Source organism: Dermacentor albipictus, chromosome 8, assembly GCF_038994185.2.
Source record: "Dermacentor albipictus isolate Rhodes 1998 colony chromosome 8, USDA_Dalb.pri_finalv2, whole genome shotgun sequence".
Classification (NCBI taxonomy): Eukaryota; Metazoa; Arthropoda; class Arachnida; order Ixodida; family Ixodidae; genus Dermacentor; species Dermacentor albipictus.
Window position 1 is genome coordinate 95,054,872 of NC_091828.1, and position 23,425 is coordinate 95,078,296.

General features: G+C 51.2%; 1 protein-coding gene across 1 annotated transcript in view; it reads right to left on the reverse strand.

The window, feature by feature from the left end:
- Window positions 1-23,425, reverse strand: part of LOC139048876 (meteorin-like protein) — a 69,512-nt gene that overhangs the window by 19,408 nt on the left and 26,679 nt on the right. The window lies entirely within an intron of this gene.

Here is a 23,425-nt window from a genome sequence, read left to right on the forward strand (position 1 = left end):
ACAAAGTTCGAAGATTTCCAGCACGAGCCGATAGTATGGTCCTTTCTTTAAAAAGTATCTTAGCGCCTGTAGCGCTGATTTGGCATCGCACAATATCGTCCATTTATGGGGTGTCTGCGTTCTCATAAAACGGACAGCCTCTCGTATTCCCGCAAGTTCTGCAGCCGTAGATGTCGATTTGTGGTCTAATCGAAATCGTTGAGTAATTCCAAGTTGTGGGATGACAAATGCGGCCGTTGTGGCAGATGGCGTGACCGAACCATCGGTATATACTTGTACAGTCCCACTATATGATGTAAATATATGGGACAGGGTGAGCTGCTTCAAGCCAATGGAGGAAACGTGAGATTTCTTCCTAATTCCGGGTATCTGAAGCCTCACTAGTGGTCTTGGCAATGTCCATGGAGGTGTCACGGGGATGTCGGTGGCCTGGAATCTTGCAGGTACAATGCTTGCGTGACATGCAATAGCTTTAGAAAAAGCACAGTCAAGGTTGGTGCTTGGAAGTGTTGACAGTGGATGGTGTGAGTGTCTGGTTAGCAGGCGAAGATAGGTTCGCACAGGTTCACAAGACCTGTATATGTCGATAGGACAAGCCCGTGCTTCCGCTATTGTGCCCTTAGTTGACGTGCAGCGTGGCAAGCCAAGACATATTCGTAGTGCTTGTGCCTGAAGGCTCTCCAGCGTGCGTATACAAGAGGACCCCATGTTAGATAACACAGGCATGCTGTAGCGTATGTAGGCCACAAAAAGTGCCTGGTACACTTGGAGCAAACTTCGCTCAGAGGGGCCCCATCTCAGTCCTGATATTACACGAAGAACGTGTATGAAGTTGGTCAGTTTAGCCCTAAGCGCAGTAACATGTTTGGTCCAAGAAAGGCTGCGGTCTATTATCACGCCAAGATATCTCTGGTGGGTGACTAAAGGGAGCGCTGTTCCGTCGACAACGATTGGATAATGTGACATTGATTTGCGCGTGAATGCCAGGACTGCACACTTAGTTGCTGAGAGTTGCAGGCCTCTACGGCGCAAGTACTTCGCCGTTATGGTAGCCGCACGTTGGAGTCTTGCGCGCACTTGTGGACGTGTGACCCCAGATGACCAAATACAGATATCATCCGCGTACGTACTGATACGCACTGTTTCAGGTAGCTCGTCTGCAAGGCCCACCAGTATGATATTGAACAATATTGGGCTAAGGACACCACCCTGCGGAACACCCCTGCGAACGTCATGTCTATCAGTCTCGCCATCCGAAGTGGACATGAAAATGGTGCGGCCACTGAGGTAACTCTGCAGCCATGCATACATCCGGCCACCAACACCAATATCCTCAAGCGCCTGAAGAATCGAATGGTGGAAGACGTTGTCGTAGGCACTTTTGATGTCCAAGGTAAGTAAATAAAAACCCAAGGTTAACAAGGTATAAAGGAAAAGTCACGCATACGAATACCCCTGTGATAAAGTGTGTGTGCATATGTGTGGGGAACTTCTAAAGTACGCAGTCGTACTACGTCAGTCCCAATAGATTTAATGTCGGCCTTTAGCGTCAATTTAAATGAATCCACGTACGTACCAATATCCTCCGTATGCAGCAACAACCCAGTTTTATCGCAGAGCATCCCACATCAAAATACCATACAATCCCGTGCGATCGTATGTCACAAGTGCATATCTGGAGGTTAGGCGGCTTTTAGACTACTTTTTCGGAAACCTTAAAAGAAACTTCGTCCCCGCTGCGAATCACACATTTCAAAAGTCGAATCCTTCTGCACCACGACGACGATAAAATAAAAAGGAACAAAAAAGAAAAAAGAAAGAAAGAAACTGCTCCGACAGGCGGAACTCTTTCTATGCGGCAACGATATCGAGAGCCTTGTTTTTCTAGAGAACCCAAATAGCTCCGTCACGAGGTTTTTTGGGGGGCCGCTTTCCCCTTCCATAAATAGGGTCCGATACGAAAAGTCGTGGACAGGAATGACCTTTTCTGCGAACCCACTTTACGCAGCATACGCTCACGGTATGTGGATCGCCACGGAAGGTTTATTTCTGTGAGAGCTGGGAAGTTTTCTTTTTCGTGTGTGTGCAGACGAAAACTGGAATTTCGCGAACAGAAGACACTTGGAGGTCGCGCTTCCTTGTGACGCAGAAGAAAAGCAGATGGACAAACTAGATATGCGATATAAATGCTAATGTTTACAGTGTTTCCTTTCTTCCTTTAACCAGCTGCGGCGTTCTATATGCAGGAGTGGTGTAAAAAAAAAAACAATCAAAAACAGGTTTTTTTTATACAGCTTCATGCTTGTGAACAAACAGGCGCAGTACAGGCAAATCGTGCATGCAGACCACGTTGACGTTGCAGTTTACCGCTTTGAATAGACTTATCTGCTAAATAACTATGAAAACCTCGGTATAACGTGCATTAATTTTGCCTTCAGAGAGAAATAATTTAATTACATTAGAAGCTTACAATATTTATTTCTCCTTTTCTTCTTATTATTTATCTTTTTCCCCGCACGGAATGTGATGTCAGCGTCGTGGCATGTTCAAGACGATCGCAGTATGCTTGGTTTTTGCTGATGCCAAGCCATGATTTGTTACACTCACGGTGCGCGAATTGCGTCTGCTGTAGCTTATCTAATCGTATCATAGAATGCAATATTTTCGAAGCGAACCTTTGCAGCTTGTACGATGACTTCACAACAGTTCATCGTTGTGAGGTATGCCCTCCGGTAGCTATCGTATCACTCTTTAAACAGCCACAGTCCTTGTGTAATTACCGCTTGCAACGTTGCGGGAGACGCTCCAGATGAAAACGAACATACACGCGACGTGGATTATTGCCCAATGCGCAGCTTGCAGCAGCACCTTTTCTTTTTACTGTCGATTCGTGATGGTTTTAACTGGTTACAGAAGCAAACGACAAAATAATCCAGTTAGACCAGAGCAGAACACATTGTTTATCCGGGGCGAGCAGAAGAGCTCTCCTCGGCGAATGCAGCAGACGACCAAACTTGCACACGAACCGGATAGACGTAATGCAGGAGCAAAATGGAAGGGAAATTAATGAGTTCAACACAAAAACAGGACGCGCGTCGCGAGTAGGTCACTGCATATGAGACAGGAAGGAGTACAGCGGGGGCCGTGGAAGGGGGGGTGGGGGGGAGGTGCATTCACGGTAGAGACGCCGGCTACGGCGTCAAAGCAGACGAACATTCGGAAGCTGTGCGGACTTAAGTGCAGACGACAGGAAGAGAAAAGCAGAAGAGAAAAACAGAGGGACCAGACGGGTGAAAGCCAATGTAACAAACGAACCAAGCGGAAGACTTGCTGCAAAACGAAAATAAATTTGGCAAGCGCATCCAAAAACTAAAATATGTACTACGAGTAGGTCGTTGCATGGCAGACGAGAAATGACCACGTAAGAACAAAAAAAAAAAATCATCGCGGAAGACGAAGAAGGCGCCATATACCCGAAGCAGAATACCACCTGTAAGCGGAGCAGAAGAATTGAAGGAAGCAAGACTGCAGATGAAAGATGCAGAAGACCAGTCGCGAGTGCAGCAGACGAACCGCAAAAGAAAAACAAGACTGCAGAGGCGAGGGCCAACGATGGCTGCCGCGTTCTTCGGCTTCGGGCCGAACGTGCAGACCGAGCCGATGGGCGACCTCGTTCCGGACGACCCGCGAGGGGCCTTTCGTTCGATTTTCATGCGCTGCACCGGTTGACCTCGCACGCAACGAACGCGGCTCGTCCAGGGACTTCACGAATCGGGACGCCATCGTCGTGTGCGGCTTTCGAAGCGCACAACCGCGGCGAGCGTGAACCGCCGAAGGGGAACCAGTTTCGGTTTCTCTATAACGGACCGGCACGCATCGCTTCCCGGCTCGCTTTCTCTCCCGCCTCCGCTTCTTTTGTTTTTCACGCCTCTGTAAGGGCGACGCTAATGTTTTAAAAGAACGCACGTTCGATCGTGTTCCAACCTCGCACGCTTTCTCGCTCTTCATCCCCCCCCCCCCTCCGCCTCTTCCCCAACCCCGACTGTAGAACATAGTGGCAACGCGTCACCGGGTCACGAAGTTTCTTTCTGCGAGACCAATGGGAAGCACTCCCGGCAAGTAACGCGCGGGGAGCAGACGACTAATGAGACCGGACGTTTTCATGTTCGTCTGTTCCACCTGTTCCAAGCTTGCTTACTGCCTACGCGTTCCCAATGGAAAACTATTTGGGCAACACGCGGGGAAGCAGACGACTTATAATAAGACCGGACGCCCTGCGAGTTCCGTCTGTTCCACTTGCTTCAAGCTTGTTGCGTATCGATTTGAGCTCGTTTCGGTTATTTTTTCGAAGACGTGGTGACGACGATGGTGTGTGGTCGGATGGAAGGCGCGAAGACTTTGTTTTGTCTCTTTCTTGCGCCCTTCCATAGGGTGCCGGTTCTGCGAGAGGGGGGGGGGGGGCTAGTTGAGAACAAAAAGCAGACGATAACATCGACGACCTTCCTTCCCGCCTTCTTTTGGGGCCCGCAAAATCGGAGGCGTTTGCTTCCTATTTCTTATGTGGGCGTCGTTTAGCCGAGTTCTTGGACGCCGCCAGACCATTGGCGGGCGGGCTGGCGTTCACCCAGGTCACGATTTCGATTATGAGAAACAGGCTGCTGACGGCGGCCAAAGAAGTGCAAACGATTCAATAGTAAAACTCTGGCGGCGCAGCCAACAGCGCTCGGTGTTTATTCAAAGCCCTTGCACAAGGTTTGAACGTGCAAGAACGACGCTGGTATAGAAAAGAAATATTGTTTGCACAAGCAGATGCATTCGCAGCTTCTTGCAAGTTTTAACTGCTGAATTTGTAGAAAGCCATACAGACACGACAGCTAACGCCTGAAACAAATAATGTATGGCTTTCAGGAAATGGCCATACAGAAGCGTTTCGCTCCCACTGGGTTCTTGGGTGCATGTAATCCTCGACTTTTCATTACGGTCGATGGGATCAAGTCGGATTTAACCACTTCAGCAAGCGCCAACACATGGTCACCATATGTGTGCATTTTGCAAGAGGCGCGCATGGCGATTGCTCAAGCCGTGGAAAGGATTATGCAAATCCAAACGTTCTTTCCTCTGTGCGGAAGATAATACCGCACAGCATACATAAGTACAGCAGACCGCGGTTACCGCCGGAACTAAAAGATCCGTGCTGTGCAGTCGTTGCGATAAGCTCAGGCCAGGCAGTTTAGAAACGCGATACTATCGCATCCTGAATACAGAGCCAACCAGAGCGACAGAGCTAAACAAGAGCAGCAGGCATTTAAACTGGTTGTATATACCGTGCCGTAGATCGTGCTTAATTGAAACCGCAGCAACTTGCGAAGACCACCCTGCCCAATCAACTCTGCTCGATTTGAACGTATCACACATCGACAGCACAGACCTGTTGTGGAAACAAAACAATGACGACTGCAGAAGGCAACTTTTACGACAGAGTCGTCTGCGAACAAAGAAATGCGGAGCTGTCCTTGCTAAGCCTAACTATCGTCTGCTAAGGACTCGTTTACTAACAAGGGCGCGTATAGTAGCGCTTAAGTGGCGACGCGACTCTGTTTTAGCTATTTGCGTGTGCTGGCTCCATAAGCTGGTCGAAATGTATACATACACTTGAGCAGTATTACGCCCTCGGCATCGCCCATCAGGTCCCACCTCCTGATAACCCTTTTTCCGTATCTTGAACGAAGTAAGTAACGAAACAGAAATTAGGATACTTCCTCGTCACGCATTCAGTACAGTTTGCGGTTCTCTTAACCTCAAGTCTTACAGCACGCAGCGGGCATATATCGATCATCAAAAGAAAGAGTGAAACCCGTTTTATCGACATCGACCGCACACGTAAGAGCTAGCTAGCAGCAGGAACGAACAGGTACCAAAAAAAAAAAAGAAGCCCGACCTCCCATATCAAACGCAAACGGCAGACGCGCCAAGAGAAGACGTGTCGAGCAGAATGCAAATGCGGTTGTCTGGCGCAAAAGAGCACGCTATGCAGTGCATTTGACCGTACACCAACAGCGGAGTGCATCAGTGGGTCCACGACGGCCCTCCGAAGAGCTACAGTATAGTGCACGAGAAGACGATTTCGGTCGCTGTGTTGTGCGCGTTGCCGAGAAGTGGGCGCGCACTGCAGTCTGGTCTCCGGGCGGCTTCATTGTGAAACATCGCACGTGCCATCTGCCGCTTTATTCGCCTTCGCGTCAAGCAGGAGTCGGGGACGCGATGTGAGCCTGTGCACGCCGCCGCAGGGTTGTAACGAGCAGTAAGCACACAATCAAAAAGCTTTCAATTGCCGTCTGTCGGTCGGTCCAAACAGGTGCCACAGTCAGAAATCTAGAATTAAAATACTCTCAAAGCACGATTTGTCTTCGGCAAGACAGTCAACTGCACTTACGCGAAGCCTTGGAAAAAAAAAATAGAAATTTAGGAAAAGAAGAAGCGTGAGGGGGTGGGGGGAGAGAACTCTCCTTAACGGCCTCGAAGACCCACCGCACGAGGGCGCCACCCTTAGTAAAAAGCAGGAGCCAACGTATCGGGTGTCGTCTGCTCCCCGACTTCTGGCGGCCGCCGTACAGTTGGCCGCGAAAAACGACATGCCCTTTGAGAAAAAGAAAGGCGGACATGTGCCGCACATGTGTTTGCGGTCACAAGCACGCGCTGGGGCCTTGAAAAACAGAAGAAACATTAACAGACGGTTGCCACTAAGTGCGATGGCTCACACGAGACTTCTCGTGCTCATGGGAAGAGTGAACAACGGCAAGCGAGCCCTTTGCTGCGTAATTACGCGGCAACAACCGCATCGTCATGGGATCGCCTGCTTAAGTCAGTTTCGCTTGAAATGCGCAACAGCGGAACGGTTTCCTCAACGGAGATTGCACAATAAGCAACAAACATTCATTTGTGAGCGCTGAAGTAAGTCTGCGGCAATGTTATTAAACTCATCTTTTATAACGGTGTAGGCCCATCCACAATTTCCCATCAGCCTTCTCTCCCCGCCACTCACCGCTCCGCCCACAAGCGGACAGTCGTTCGTTGCAGCGAAAGAAATGAGATCCTGGCTAGGTAATTATGGGGAACCTCTTTTGCATTCGCCGGCAAGCCGACCTCGACCGCACGGCCTTCCGCGTATATGACGAGTGTGATTATTGCCAAGCTTCGTTTAAAGGACATCCCCACAGTCCTTCAATTTCCACTATAGACAAACGGTCTCACCTTAACGACTTACGAAATGGTGGTCAGAAGAGAGACCAATTAATTATGCTCGGTTCACATTCAGGGTCTAGAACAATATTTCCAAAGCGCACACGACATTAATCACTGTTCTCGGCAAATCGCTAGCGGCTGCTATGCGCATTTTTCTTCCCCACCCTGTGTTGCACAGGGCAGGCTTTCTTTTTTGTGTGTGTGCATTAGAGTGTTCTGTTGAAGTCGATTTCCCACTTCCGCTATACACGATTCTCGACAGAACAAGAGCTGGCGAAGTTGGAACTGCGCCTGCGCACCACAGGTTCGTTCGTTCGTCCTTTCTTTCTTTCCTTCCTCCCTTCCTTCGCTTAGTCGTTCACTCGTCACTACTTAAGCAGCGAGGCCATTACCGCGAAGATCCGACGCATGCGCGCTGTCAGAAGTCGTCTGCAACGAGACTCGGGAACCGAAACAAGAACAGAAAACTACAAAGGCGGGGCAGACAGGCACGACAGTTATGTAAGAAAAACATCGAAAGAATAAAGAAAGAAAGAAAACGCAAGGAAAGCCGGCACCCGGTCGACAAGGGCAGACACCCTCAGGCGAGCATTACGCGCGCGCCACGCTGCGTGGTAAGATGAAACTTTCAAGATGGCCGCCTGCACCCGTTTCTTCTGCTTCGGCTGTCGACTGCATGACGTTTTCTGTTTTATTCTTTCTCTCGCAAGAATGGCGTCTTTATTTTTTCGCGCTCACTTACCAACGCAATGCGGAGGCGAGGAAGATCCAGAGATGGTGCCGTCTGGCGATGCGTCGTCTGCTCGTCTTGACCCCGTCTGCTGATTCGCGAGCCTATTAGGGTGTCTGTTGCCGAGGCTTAAACAGCGCGCGAACCTCCTTGTAAGTGGACAATAAGCGTCACGTGTGGGTCGGCGTAGGAGCACTGAGAGCCTGCCCCTATTGTTCTCGAGGAACTAAAAGGCTAATTTTCGTCATTTATCATCACTGACGTGCGTGCTTGTTTTGTTCGAAAAAGTGCGTGGTGTATATATATATATATATATATATATATATATATATATATATATATATATATATATATATATATATATATATATATATATATATATTGGCGGGATCGGCCAGCACCGTACATATTGCTTTGTTGTTGTCAATGGTGACGATGATGAATGCGATGATATATAGGCGTGCACAAGCAGGAAAATAAGGAAAGAAAACGTCGTCGACTACGTTCTACATTGCGGAAGACCAATAATATCGCTCGCTTAGGATGAAACGACAACCTCGCTAGAACCCCATCATATTGAGGCAACACGAGCTCACAATCATTCGTTTGCAGTTAACTGCGCTGATATAACTTGCCAACCCGATTTCCCAACATTCCGTGCGCGCAGGGCTTGCAGAGGTTTGCGCATTTCGCAAGAGTCCATCTGCTCGTGGGACTTTTAGGCGCACTGAAGTTGTTGCAGACGAAACATCTGCGAGCGCATTTCCAGAAGGCACTACGAAAAGAGCAAGACGCAGTTGCACTTCAATTCGTTTCGTCGTTTCGACAATATTTGGACGGAAGCGGAAGAATAAAAAGACCAATCAGTGTTGAGAAGCAGTTTCCTCGAACAGTATATACTTTTTGTCTTCCAGGACGTAAAGGAAGAAACGGAGAGCCCAAGTGGCGCGAAAAACCGTATCTGGGCTTGTTTGAGGGGCAATTCTCTCCATTTTCACCGTTGACGGCCGGTCGACCGGTCGGTGCTACGAACAGCGCGGTGGCCTATGTAGTGAAGGGCGGCGCGCGTGTGCCAAGGGCGGGGACGGTCACAGGCCGACGATAGGGGCCGAGAGAAATCGGGAAAATAAAATAAAAGAAACGCAGCCAAATGAAAAAATGCCGAAAACTTACTTCCCTCCTACATAGAAGAGTCCGCCCAAGAACACCCCACCAACTCTGGGTTCCCGAGTACAGCGCGGGTCAGGCAATAAAGTACAAAAAAAAAAGAAGGTGGGCAAAACGAAAAGCCGTCTGCGAGGAGGTTACGGGCAGACGAAAAGCTAGCTGATCGTCTGCAACCAAAAACAGACGAAAAAAAAAAAGAAAACGCAGGCAGACAAAATACAGTAAAACGAAGGTAAAGGACTCCATGTAGGGAGGAATGTTGAGCGAGGGCAAAGCAACAGAATGGCGAGGAGGAATTTTAGGGTGCGGCGAGGGCGGTAGTTAGAGGGCCGTTGTGCGAGCGTCCCCGCGTAGGAGAAAACAACAAAGAACAACAGAAGAATAACCCACTGCCGCTTTTTTCTTTTTACGACACACGAGAGCGGGCATTTTCGGTTCTTTGAAGCGATTGCCCACACCGCCCGTCCGCCCCGCCGAAGCACATCCTGGCCGACTAGAGTTTTCCCGCTCGAACCGCCCTTCTCTCCAGTACTAAAGAAACGCACATGTATATATACATGAGCAAAGTTAAAAGGTCCCCATGGACCTAGAGAAGATGAAGAAAGGAAGCCCCTGCTAATAACGCCAAATAACACCGTACAGTGGTGCCACCTAGCGGATTCGGCAGAAACTCGCGCCCGCTCTTTGTCTTTTTCAGTTCACTTTTCCTTTCTTTCTTTTCGTGAAGGGCGGTTCTCTGTTGGGCCCGCAAGTTTGCTGGGAACCGTGCAGATGGGGGGGGGGGGGGGGAGTGGTATCGGAGGGCCGGACGTGTTTGCAAACTGCGAGAGTGACGGTGACCGGCGGTGTGGTGGTTAGAGTCGCATTCCGCCGCTCCTCTGAAGATTCCAGCGCCACCGATGCGTGCACCAGCGGCCATATGGCGAGTAGGAGCAACAGTATAACGGTAACAAGATCGAAGGCGGGGACTCGGATGGCGGAGACTGCCCGTTTCCGGCGGAAGTGTTGCTCGGTGCTACGCGAAAGTTCTCAATTCCAATGCCGTTACATTAAAGGCCAACTGCAAACGAAATTTTTTGCCACGTACGAAGCCTAGCTTGTAAAAAAAGCTTGCAAGAATAGCATTTCTTGACGCCGAAACAGAAAAAAACATATGATGATGATATTTCCGCTCACCGGAAGTGACGCATAACCTAGAGTTCGTGGCTCTTTGGCATGGCCTCCGAGATGAGGCGGCGCCCGCGGCGCGCTGAAAAATCTCGGAGGCGACGTGCTGGGACTTGCGAAAACCGCCAGGTGCACACGTCGTCTGCTTAGGTGCCGTTTAAAGGCTATAAACAAGAAAGCTATACAACTACCGGCCCTGCGGCTTTGCCAAGATTGCTTTAGTAGTATATACTGCTCATTTGTGACAAATTTACTTAAAGCGATATTTTGGTGAAGTTGACGTTAGTAGCACCCTCGAAAAAGAAAGAGTGTAGAGAATGGACCACGACACGCGTTTTGAAGCTAAAATGTACTAGCAAGAAGTTTAAAATAATACTGTTCTTTTTTCTCAAGTTCAATATCTGAGTAATGGAGGTGACATATCATCTACCCTGCATGATGGCATCGTAGGCAGTACATTAAACAGATGAAACTATGAGCGTGCTTCCTGCCTGATCATGAGTATAGAGGCATCGTGAACAAAGTAATATGCAGGAATTTTTTACATATAGGGGCTTCTGCTTTGTAGTGTCAATATGCTGAGCAAATTGGTCCTGCGAGCATCCATAAGGCGGAGGAAGTTTTTATCGAAGTGACCAGCTGTGGTCCACCCGACGGTCGAACGAAGGTACTACCACGGAAGGACTCTCGTTCGGCTAGGAAAATCCGCGCGAATTCCTCAGAGAAAGGTTCTCAGTTACAGAAGAAAACGAATTCTTCCTCGCCAGGTAATCGAACCCGGGATCAACTGGCCTTTCCGAGGCGATATCGCTGTACCATCCAAGCTAACCAGGGCGTTAGCAGATTGCAGGGGAAGACCGAGTTAATCGACTCTAAGCGTAGGGACACAGAATATGGCAAAGCAGTTTTACGGAGGCGCATATTAATATCTCTGTAACAGTTCGTACCTTTCAAAAAGGTTAATAGATATTTTCGATTCTCATGTTTTTTGAAGCAACTACCGAGTAGACAGACGTATCTGTGAAAAACGGTAACCCTATCGGATATATCTACAAAAAAACAAAGGGTGGGGGGGCGTCGCTGCTTTTCAAATCACTATCGCGGACTCGATTAAGTTCTCAAGAAGCTGGTCAAAAGTATCAACCTAACGGGTCACAGGCGTGGCGTCACATACGCAAGCTCTCGACGTCGCCTCGCTTATTACTATACGGCTTCCCACGTCGGTGCTGCTGGTGGTGGTCTCTTCGCGGAAACGTCGCCTCAGCGATGACACACAGCACGCGAACGTTCCGCACAAAGGGGACTCCATTCAAGGTGTAAACGCCCCGCTAGTCGGAGGACGCAACGACCTCCGGGCGAGAAATAGATGGCCTGTCAAGTCCTCAACGTCAGCCCCACGAACGAGCGCGCGCGTGACCAACGCTCTCTTTACGTTCTAGCTCTCTCGCCGGGGTCGCCCGTCAACAACGGGAGGTCCGCGACGCCAATCCAATTAAGGGAGGTCTAAGAAGCCACAAGGCCAAGCGTTGTTGTCCGGCGTCTGTCCACGTCACCCCTTTTTTTTTTCTCTCTCTCTCTCGCCAGCAGCAGCAGCGCACTGTTGCCGCGGAGCTGCACACTTTACCACTCGACCGTGGCTAATGCTCAGTCACTGGCAGCAGCAGCAACAGAAGACATCGCGAAAAACGGGAGAGAGGCGACCGCCAGGGTGCGCCGTCGCTGTCTTCTGTTCCCGTCAACTGTCCCCCGCAAGGCGTGCTTGTTGCTGAAAAACGCCACTCGTTGCAACGCAAACCGCGCCAACAAAGGACCACTGAGGTGCAGGAGTTGGAGAAAGTTTGCGGAAACGTACGGGGCAGATGAGGAAGTCAGCAGGCAGGCGGCCGTTTCCACTGCGTCGTGGGCGAAACGGTCGAAAATGGGGACAGACGTCAAAGCAGTGGGGGGAGGAGGGGAGTGTAACCCGCAGCTCGAAGTCGTGTGTTTGAGGTAGAGATGGCGAGCGATCGACAGACGAAGAAAAGAAGGGAGAAAGAAAGAGAGTGTTTGCGGGAAAAGAAAGCGCCGACGCTGTGTAGGAGGAACCGCACGGCAAAAGCGATTAGCTAGGAAGTTGACCACAAAAAAGCAGACGACGATGGGTGCGGGAGCAGACGACACAAGGGACCCTTTCTTGAAGAAGACGACGCTTTCCAACCAGATACCACGGAGGCAAAGCAAGGAACCATGAAGCTGAATAGGAACAAGACTTCCGTTCTCTTTTCCCGTTCCTCGGCTTAGTCCGGGGAGACGGTGAGACAGGGAACAGAAAGCCGGAAAGGGGCGAGAAGGGAGAGAATAAAAAGAAAACCATGTGCAGAAGAAAGAAAGCAGACGACAACGCACTAGGGGGGGTGCTCATTACGCACCAGGAACTGCGCCGCACCGGGAAAGCGCGGGAACTGCTTAAAAAAAAAATCGTCGACGTTGTTCAAATGGTCCCTCTGGTTTGCCCCGGGCATTTCGGGAATGGCCAATTAGGAAGAGGAGCGCCGCAAAAGAACGCAGCCATTCTTACGAGGTGATCGAAAAGCATAGCGGCACATCCCTGCCACAGGGAGAAAGAGGGCGACAGGTCCGCCTTTTTTACGAGTTTTTAGGGATGGGCGTGCGCTGTTGGTGCTGTTTTGAACGAACAGTAAAGGCGGTGCACTTTATTCTGGCTCTGTGCGTCGGCTGCTCTTGCAGTGATTAGCGGCACTAAGGGGACGTCGGGAAGTGCCGACAGAATGGATGGTTCCTTTTGGAGGGAGGGGGGGGGGGGGTAGGGGGTTCCCGCTGCGTCTAACGTACCGAGGGATGTATTGGTCGCTGTGGCCGAACCCGCCGAGATACTAAGTGCTTTAAAATTAGGGTCGCCGATTACCATCCCCTCTGCTGTCGCAACTGATCCCGCTGACGTAGCCAGTGCGCTCAGCCGCCATTTTCGCCGGCTTTTTCGTTTACTTCCCGCCGTTATCGTAGGCTTTGATTGGGTCGTTACGTTCATGCGGAAGCATTGGCCAGTGCGCAGGCTATTTCCTGCACGCGCTCAGGCGTACCTTTCTTATTTTGATCAACATAGCTTTGAAACTGACCTCAGCCTACACGAGAAAAGGAAAGTGCCACCTGTTGCACATACTTCAGATGTTTCACCGATGCAAATGTACACTCTGCGTCAAACGATTACAGATCACGGGATCAGAGCGAAAGCTGAACATTTCCTCAAGTTCCGCAGGCAGCAGAGAATTCGGATTTCTAGTCCGTACTATTATATGTAAGCGACATAACGCTGCACGGTCGTACTGGCTGTGGGCAACAACTGCTCATAAATTCTACTTTCCCGCGATAAACTCATGGTCCGTGAACTTTTGACGCATATCATACGTATTCAGTGCAGTTCGCACAGACGACACGAACCTCTTCACACATACATCCTCCTCCTAACATCCACCTTCCAAAAAAGAAAAAAAAAAGCAGTTCGTCACACCGAAACGGTCACAAAAATGACTTATTATTGCTAGTTAGATTCAGCAGGTGACGTCATCGTCCACGTGCGTGACGAGTTTGCAAGGACTGTCGCACGGCGGGATTGATAACCAAGGGCCCCCGGAATGACGTCATCGAGGTCATTCGATGACGTCACGGGTGAACCAAAAGTGGCTATTGTACCGCAGTACGTCCTGTGCGATTCAAATACGTTATCGCCACTTTCCAACTGGCCGCTCTATTCTCTCCTTCGCGTTCTCTATGTCCACTCACCGCAGAACAAAGCGGGGTTACTGCATCACGCCGTTTTTCTTTTTTTCTTTTCGACCGGTTAAGCACGACTAGCCGGGCGGTCGCGTGCCAAAAGCGTGACCGTCTGCTCCTCGTTCGTTTTCACTGGGCCAGACAAAAGAACGGCCGTGGCCCGTCGGCACGCGACTGTCGTCTGCTTCTCTTCTCGCTTAATCCCGAGCGACAACGAGATATCGCGATGGCGCGTGCCTGCATTTTTGGTCTGCACTTCCCTCCCCTTCAAAGAACTACAAAGCACTTCGGTTTCCAAGCGATTACACCACTACAGGCGGTCATGTGCCGAAAGGGCGGCCGCGGGCACCGTATTTCTTCCATGGTTGTTCTTCATTCGTTCCGTCAAGCGCAAACGGGAGCGGACGATCAGCCCCCCACCCGACACGCGACGGTCGTCCGTCTACTCTGTCTCGCGCTCAACCCCAAGCGAAAACGAGATCTCGCACGATGACGCGTGCCTGCATTAGTCGTCTGCATTCTGCGGCCCGCATCGGAAATAGCGCTTCTGCTTCGCGAGCGATTAAAAGCACGCACGCAGACGTGCCAACAGCCGTGGCCGGTTTCGTTCCTTCTCTCGCTCGCTTTGTGCGATAGAGCAGACGACAGACGATCAACGCCGCCGCGACACGCGACATCGTCGTCTGCTCGGTTTCTCGCTCAACCCCATAGCGAAAACGAGATCTCGTGTGATGACGCGTGCCTGGCATTTTCGTCTGCTTTTCAAAAGACCGGCCTGCCGCCGTCGCCCGCGCCGCCCCACCACGACGACGTCGTCATTTCTCCCTTGCATCCGGGTCGGGAAAGCAACGCTTTTCTGCGATGTTTGTTGATGTTTCCACCAACCCCCGGCTTTGACGGCGGCTTCTCTCTTATTTTCCTCTGCTCCCTCGTCGGCCTGCCTGTCATCATCTCCCCTACCCTACGGCCGAGTCTAGCGCTGACGCGAGCTGTTTGCATGCGAGTGAGTCATGGACGCTTTTGATGTCGTCGGCGCTCATGGGAACGGTCAACGAAGCGAATGAACGGTCGACGCGGTGCGAGGCGCTGTGTTCTCGTCCGCGGGTTTTAAGAGCCGCGCAGGGGCCAGGCCTGCTCGTAAAGCGCCCGGAGTCATATGCATAACGGGATGCATAAAAGAAAACCGGAGTTGCGGCGTCGTTGCCGCCGTAGAGTTGCGAGTATATACGGCTTTTACGGTGGGCGTGAGTTGCTTGGATTCGAGTGGCTACGGCATATCGCGGTTTTTTACGTCACTCGGCACTCGCCAAAGGTGGTCAAATCCGCGTAAATTCTCAAGGAAGATTGTTAAGGGGCGACAGGACGTCGAAGACGGAAGGTGGTCGACGGGGACAACTATGACGACCGTTTGCCTTGGGAAGAGGTCCACCAGCCGTCTTGTAAGCTCTCGTAAACCTATTTAATATCTTGTAAATGTGTCGTAGGTAATCTGTATAACAGCCTGCAGATACAGCCGTATTTACAATGGAGGAAGGAAAAAGTTAGGAGGGACCATTAACGTCACGCAGCCAGCCTTGGCAAGCGAGCGCTCAGTGAAGCCAGTTCCTCTGCTTAGTGGCGGCCCAACAGGTGACCTCTTGCGTCGAAATCACGGAGCAAGAATCAAGAGCAAAACAAGAGTAGCCACGCCAGTAGTTTTCATTCGGCGAGGGCTTGTTCGGTTGCCCTGCCGTGGCTCTGCCTGCACAGCGGGAACACTAATAGCGAATTCGTCAAATCGCACCGGTGCGATTTGCCGAACTCGCCGTCAAGACCAACCGCGCACTTTGAACTGCGATTACGCGCTGGGCCGAGAGGTCTGGCTTCAATCGCGTAGCGCGATTGCTCCCTCCTTTTCCCTTCTTCCATGCTATTTACATTTCGCTTCCGTGACAATACTTCTGCTCATCGACGGTACGTTATATTTTAACTTGGCTTGCAGCGAGAAACGAAAGGTAAGCTGACATGGTATAGCGGCCGCCTCGCGGAAGCGCATTAGTCCAGGGGGAAGGGGGGAGGGGTGTATTTTGTAAGAGTCTCCACCTATAGTGGACTGTCCCTTTCGGCCACTGCTCATTGGCTAGGGCCACTCGCCTCCTCTTCTATCGTACAGCTGCATCCAATGAGCAGCGACCGAAATGGACAGTCCACTAGGTCGACTCTTCCAGAATACCCCCTCCCCCCCACCCCCCACCAGGACTCGATGCCTCAGGACCAAGAAGAACCTTTCTAACCCGAGTGCGGAACAGTGGGAGAGTATGCTTTCCAGCGTAAGCTTGAACGGCCAAAAGCGCCTAGTAGAGCGAGCTCGCGGGTTGGCCATACTCAGTGGAGCCTTGGACTAGGGCACCAACCCTGTGATTGCAGACAGAAGAATCGATCAGAAGATGGAAGAGGCCGTCTGAAGCGGCGAAGGTATCTTTTCTAGATCCCAATAAATGTTTTCCGATCCGATTTCTCCACCTGCGGCGAAGCTGTCTGAGAAACTGATACGGGCATCTGATTTGTTCCATATTTCCCAATGGATGACATCGCTTTTACAGCGAAGCCTTTTTTTATTATTATTACCTTTATTAAGCGAGTAGCATTGAGCTATGTTGAAGTGGGAGACATTTCAGTAAACGTCAAAGAAAAGCTTCTCCGATCACCGGACTCGCACATACGCGTCGGATCCACCGAGCGCGTACATACACGGGTGTTCCGCGCAGTAATGGCGGACGCCCGAAGACCCGGCGCCCCACATACGAAGCTTCGCCGAGCGCGCGCAAACCTCGCAAGCAAGCGCATGTGCAGCGCGTGTTGGGCGAGCGATCTTTTCTCGGGCGGCGAGCGATTCAGGTTCCCAAACGCCGCGCTCGCCCGCAATCGGCGGGCACCGCACGCGTGTACACAGCCACGGGGACCAAGCGCAGGCCGCATAACCGGCTATGTAGTCGCTGCCTTGGCTTCATTGCACTCTCGCTGCGTTTTCGCTGTATACCATCGTTTCCTCGGCGTATTACTAAACGCCACGGCATTCGGTTACGCGTCTTATCGCTTCTCTTTCGTGTAGGTTCCAAGCGACTTCCCAGAGCCACAGCGTGCCACTTTGCTAAGTTAAGGACACAAAAGGAAAGACGAACGATAATTACGTGAACTATAACAGCAAAAGAACCAAATAAGAAAACTCGGACGTGTGAATGAGCCAATGACGATGTGAAAATGAGTCAATGAAGATATAGATCGTGCGAGTGTTGTAAGTGTCGATATATATGCGCACGGCGGGGAGAGACAGAAATGACTGCCAGAAGTCTAAACCGGAGACTTCGTAACGAAGCACGTTTCAAGGTGGGCGAGTGGTCGAGCCCGATGCACTGCAATGCCCAACGCTTCGAACAGACGAAGAAAACGTGCTGCGAGCTTGCAAGGCCGAAGGTCGAGAAGCGAGACGTGAAACCGCCATAACGAAACACGCAACTAGACAGATGAGCGTACGCAACGTTTACCGAGGCCGTATACGTCAGCAACCTTTCATCGGCAAACTCCACACCTCGTGTCACCTGCGCCATCTGTGTGCACTTGCAAGACAGGCAAGCGCAAACATTCGGGTGGACGAAAAAAGAATAAACGAAAAGAACTAAAGAAACCGTTTGAAAAGCGAGAAGCGACCGATGACAACTTGAGAAGTTCCAGAGTAAAAAAAAAAAGATACAGAAAAGACTGCAAGAATCGAAGCAACTGATACGTTCGCTGGCAGATTAGCCAAGCGGAAGATCACGTGAACTTGACAGGCCGGCGGCGCATTAGTCGTTCACCATTGCTGAAGCCGGCGACAAAAGAAGAGAATGAAAGTGACCGGAACGTGCCAGTGGAAGACATGTCCGAAGACGAATCACGCAGTCAAAAGGCGCACATCACGACACCGTGGTGGGTCGTGTCGCGTCAGTGGAGCTAAAAGATAAGGCGAGACCTGTGCTGCTGGCACGGGCAGATACGAGTAATGGACAACGCTTGCCCACGGGGTGGCGCAGCACGCAGAGCATTCCAGTGAGCGCAAGAAGGAAGTGACCGCTAACTAGAATCTACTACGTTTCAAGCTAGCAGACAAAGCGCAGACGACAAGACTCGCAACGCTGAGGAACAGACGAAACGATAACCAAGCAGAAAAATGTCAACAATGAAAGAGAAAACAGCAAAGAGGCGCAACACGAGCAAGTACGCGATAAAATAGCAGACGAAAACCAACGGAGAAAGAAAAGGGACAGAAAAGGACTGCAAACCATGAACAGCGCCCTAGCTGTCTAAGGTCAACAAGGAAACCGACAAACGACTAAGGCCCGATAAACAAGTCAGCGGACAGAAAAACTGAAGACCGAAGCAGACGAACGTCAGCGACGAAACAGACGACGACGGCCAAGAGCCGTCCAGCAGCAAGCAAGCAGACGACGGCAACCAAACGCAAGGAGGGGCGGCAGAGACGCAGGGATAAAAACAGGCACAAGACAAACGACCCGGTAACAAGCGCGCACGCAGCATACACTTGAGAAGCCTTGTGCCCTGCTAGATGTGGGCGAGAGAGAGAAAGAGAGATGGCGATAGGTGGTGGGAGAAGATACCGCGGGCACCAGCAACCACACCGCGGTAGAGGTAGGTGTACGTACGTACGATGCCCCGCGCGCCGTACCCTGCTGTCCAGGGTTGTTGGCTAGCCGGCGCGCGCGCGGCATGAGCGTGCGCGCGACTGATACCCCAGAGAGAGAGAGAGAGAGAGAGAGGTAGCCAGCGAGCGGCTGGGCGAGCCCGCCATGACCTCTAACCTCGCCCGGGCCGGGCCCGGCTCAGTCCGGTCTGCAGGCGAGCCGAAGAGGCCGCCCCCGCTGACTGACCAGTCTCGACGGCCTCGCGCGCAAGGCGCCCCGAGGAACGACCTGTTGCACCCCTGAGGGGGAGGGGGGGGGGTGCCCTCGGCAAAGAGAATAGCCCGATCTCTTCTAACGCCCACGTCCGCTGGGGGAACACGTGCGTCACAAGGCGCTGCAGCCATGATCGCAACAGCATGCAGTGTTCTTTTCGTCTGCTAAGATACCCACTAGCAGAAGATTGCCGCTGTGGCTGTTTGTCTTCTGCTCTCTTCTGCTCGGCTTTTCCGAGATGATAACGCTAAGGGGGATCGCAATCTTTCTTTTCTTTTTCTTTCGCGTTCTGAGCACCTCCCCCTAAATACCCGTCCTAAGATGGCCGTGCGGTTTTGTGGTTCTTGAGGCTGGCTAGTGCAACGAAACAATTTATCGCGGGCTTCTATCCTTACGAACTTTGTGGAACGCCCCTCCCACGCACGGGGGGAGCGCACGTGCATGTTTGTTCTTTTGCAACGGAGCACTCGTATCGCGGTGGACGGCGGGTACCCTCTCACGATACTCATACAAACGCCCACCGACAAAACAAGGCCACCGATTTAGGCTCGACTATTGCGGAGAAAGCAAAAAAGTCAATGCCTCGTTGATTACAGTGAACATTCAAGGTCTTGCGTTCACGGAACGAACGAGCTGTACGCCTTTTACCCCTGCGGACAATGCTGTCGACCACAACTGAGAGTGCCGCATAATATAGTGTTTCTTTTTTGTTCTTTTCTTCATTCTTTTGTGTACATCTACGCTCGCCTGATTTAGTGAGAATTGAAAACAGGTCAACCACCTACTGGAGACAGTCTTCTGAAGTCCTGATGCCCTATAGAAAACCTATTCGGAGAGCACGGCGACTTCTTAAAAGACACACAAAAGGCCAACATACAGTTACTGAATCTCCCTCCTAACCCACAATCTGGGTGAACGACATTCTGAGTCTTGTTTATCCAGAATTCCAATTAGCAGTACTTCTTTAACGCAGTCAAAATCTGGTGACGTCACGGAAGAGACTAGTGCGTGAACTTCGAACAGGCGTCGCCACCCGCCAATTCGTTCATTGCGTGTTTTCTGGCTTCACCATGACTCCCGTCACAGTAAAGAGTAGCCGTCTTCCTAATGCAGGACCGTAATTTACTAGCACGGCTCGGCTTAATATTCCTCCTCAGCGTCACTTCAAGTAGGCACAGTGCCCCAGCTGCTAGGGGGTTCGATCCCGCGATCCTACGTTCAGCGCCACAGACTGACTGTGGGTTTTCGCGTATGAGACAGGGAAGACACGAGTCCGCTCGTGTTTACAGATCAAAGTGAGATCTCGCAAGCGCAGCAAACAGGGAAAAAAGTATCAGTGCCCTTCCACTCTGTGAAGAAGGATGACCAGCGAAGCTGTGTATGTGGGACCCTTAATGGCGAACTGCACCTCCGCCGCGGGTCGGCCCGGGATTGCACTGTCTTCGGGATGGGCCAACGTATGGGGATTACTTAACGCCTGCTTCACCTCCGCCGCGAGTCGGGCCGGTCTGCACAATCTCCGGGATCGGCCCATATATGGGGAGTTTCTTGCTTACGACACGAAAATTTCCTTTGACGGTAGAGGTGTACAGCTTCGCTGTAAAAAGAGCAGGGGGAGGGGGGGGGATCAAAAACTCGCTACTCCTGGCTTTGTTTATCCTCCTGGCTTTGTTAATCGCGCAACTGCACACCTGCCAGCCGAATGCCACGCACCTGCTGCTATTTGACCGTCCGAGGTTTCTCTCTTCCCAATTCCCACGTACGGTGGGGGGGACCGTGCCATCGAAAAGCAAAGGCACGGCCGTTGCAGCAGACGGACGATGCGGAGGCGGCTCCAGACTGGAATGCGGCGTCGAAACACGAGGAACGAACGGCCAGCAGCGAACCTCTCCTGCCGAGTGCGAGGTCCGACCAACGAACTGCGTCGCGTTCGATTCTCCCCACAGGCGTCACAACAACGCACAAACATCCGCACACGCGTTAACCGCACCGGCCGTTGAATTCGCGAGGCAAGCACGCGGGCTTCGGGTGACATCACGCGAGCTGGGACGCAAGAGAGGAGGCGACGATGGCGGGCGAATTCCGCTGTTGCCCGCTCGTAAATGGACACGTCGGACTCCGAGTTAGACACCAACCGTGCGTTTTGTTCGATGCAACACAGCCCTCGAGTTATCTCGAGTCACCGCAGGACACGCAAGACGTCTGCAACCCCCCCCCCCCACGCCCACCCCCTCCCCCGCGTTGCCCAGCGCGCCGATTTTCAAGCGCCTCGTCATGTGACGGAGCACACGTGGTATGGGCAGAGAGTTTCTCACTATAGCACCTAGAGGGAAAACTGGCACCACCGTCTATATGGGAGTTTCTTAAGGGGCACCGTGCCGCCATGGGAATGACGGTATTTGTGTCTGCGAGGCTTGTGTTGGCTGGTGTTGTAAGAGGCTTCGTCTAAAACGTGGATATGGCTACACAAATAAAGCGTTCTGAAAGTAAAAGCTTCATGAAATGGTTCTATTTAGGCAAATTGCATCTTTACTCACCTACAATGCATGACGAAGGGTAGAGAAGCAAGAAAAGACGACAAACTGTTTCAAAGCGAGCGCGAATCTTGTCGTCTGTCCTCTAACTTTAGCGGCCCGCTGATACTTTTTACGTATCATATAATTGTAAATGCAATAACAAGTTCTTATGGTTAAACAAAACATGTTGTTGTGTAATAATAAAGCTAAAACAGCTTTTTTACGTGTAGTTCTAGTAGAATATGAATCATTGTGACAGACGGGACGGTGCTTGCCTGGCTCTCCGAGAACGATGCCAATCCGAAGTCGCTATATACCGGCATTCCCATGAATACCACAGCGCAGCAGCGCCAGATTTCCATCTAGGTAATACAGTGAGAAACTCTATGTGTATAAGCATATGGGAAGGGGGGGGGGCACATCCGGTGACGCTTCTTTCGAAGCGTATATGGTCCGACCTCAAGCACCGTATAGACAACACATGGAGAGCATGAAAAGCGCGAGCTATGAATGATACGTGTGTCTGCTTACAGGTACGCTAAAGACCCAATGCTAAAAATCAGTTCGGACTCGTGTACAAGCATTGCTTCGAAACCCTGTTTGCTCGTCTGGCGAACGCGGGTTGACTATTGTTAGTGAAATATATATATATACACACGGACAAAAAGCTTTCGAATTTGGCGCCGAAAGCTCAGCACTCCAACGTGGGCGTGACGTCACGGATTTCAAGGTATTTTACTCGCGCTTGGGGCGTTGTGCTGTGCGAGAGGTTCTTCGAAATTTGCTGGTTGACTCTTTCACTCTTTGAGTACAAGCAAAATGTGAGTGGATTCTTTTTTTTTTTTACAGATTTGTTTCCGTTCCTGTACATAACCAAACAAATACATAAAATAAAGAAATGAGACCAGACAGAATAGACGACGTCCCATTCCAAGACATCAACTTCGGGACGGCCTCACCATCCACATGTCCTTTTTGTCTATTGCTTTTTTCTTCTAATTCATCAGTGGTTCAAGAAGCAGAACGTTAAGAGCTTTGTATGTACATCAGCCGTTCGTGAAATGCGTTATGACGACAAAGTCACAGAATCGAACCAAAGAAATCCTCGCATACGTTGCACCGGCCCACATACGAGTAGAAAACGAATCCTTGAAGTGCTTTGCGTCCTGAGGAGCGTACAGACAAAACACACACACACACACACACACACACACACACACACACACACACACACACACACACACACACACACACACACACAAAACCGTACGAAGGTTTCAGCGACGTCGCCGAAGCTGGCCGCCTTTGCCAGTGTTATTATCAATGCCAGTTCCGAGTCCAGTCTGATCACAATGGAACCGCGTTCCGTCGCGCACATATCTATAAATCACACTAGAGCAGCAAACGACTCGGGTCCCACTAGAGATAAGCTCTCTAGTAATCCGCGGAATTTGCATGGCGCCGAGCACGCGTATAACTGATACCGGTCGGCCAAACGGGGCTCATTCGTTTGTTCGCGCGCGTGTGTGTGTGTGTGTGTGTGTGTGTGTGTGTGTGTGTGTGTGTGTGTGTGTGTGTGTGTGTGTGTGTGTGTGTGTGTGTGTGTGTGTGTGTGTGTGTGTGTGTGTGCGCGTGTGTGTGTGTTTTAACGGGCGCAGCGGCGACAAGAATTGGTCGGGCCTCCCCACCCGGCCCTGGGGCGTGGCGTCCGTGAGTCTCGCATATCTCGCCGACATCGACGCAAGGACGAAAGGCAACGTTCCGGTAACGTATCTCGTCGCGAAGAACAGTTGCGGGAGACAACGCGAATAAGCCACGCGCCCGCCCGCTGAAGTAGCCCACCCCCGGAACGAGCGCGTATATGCGACGCTCGGCCTTACATCCAACGGGGAGCGAGGGAA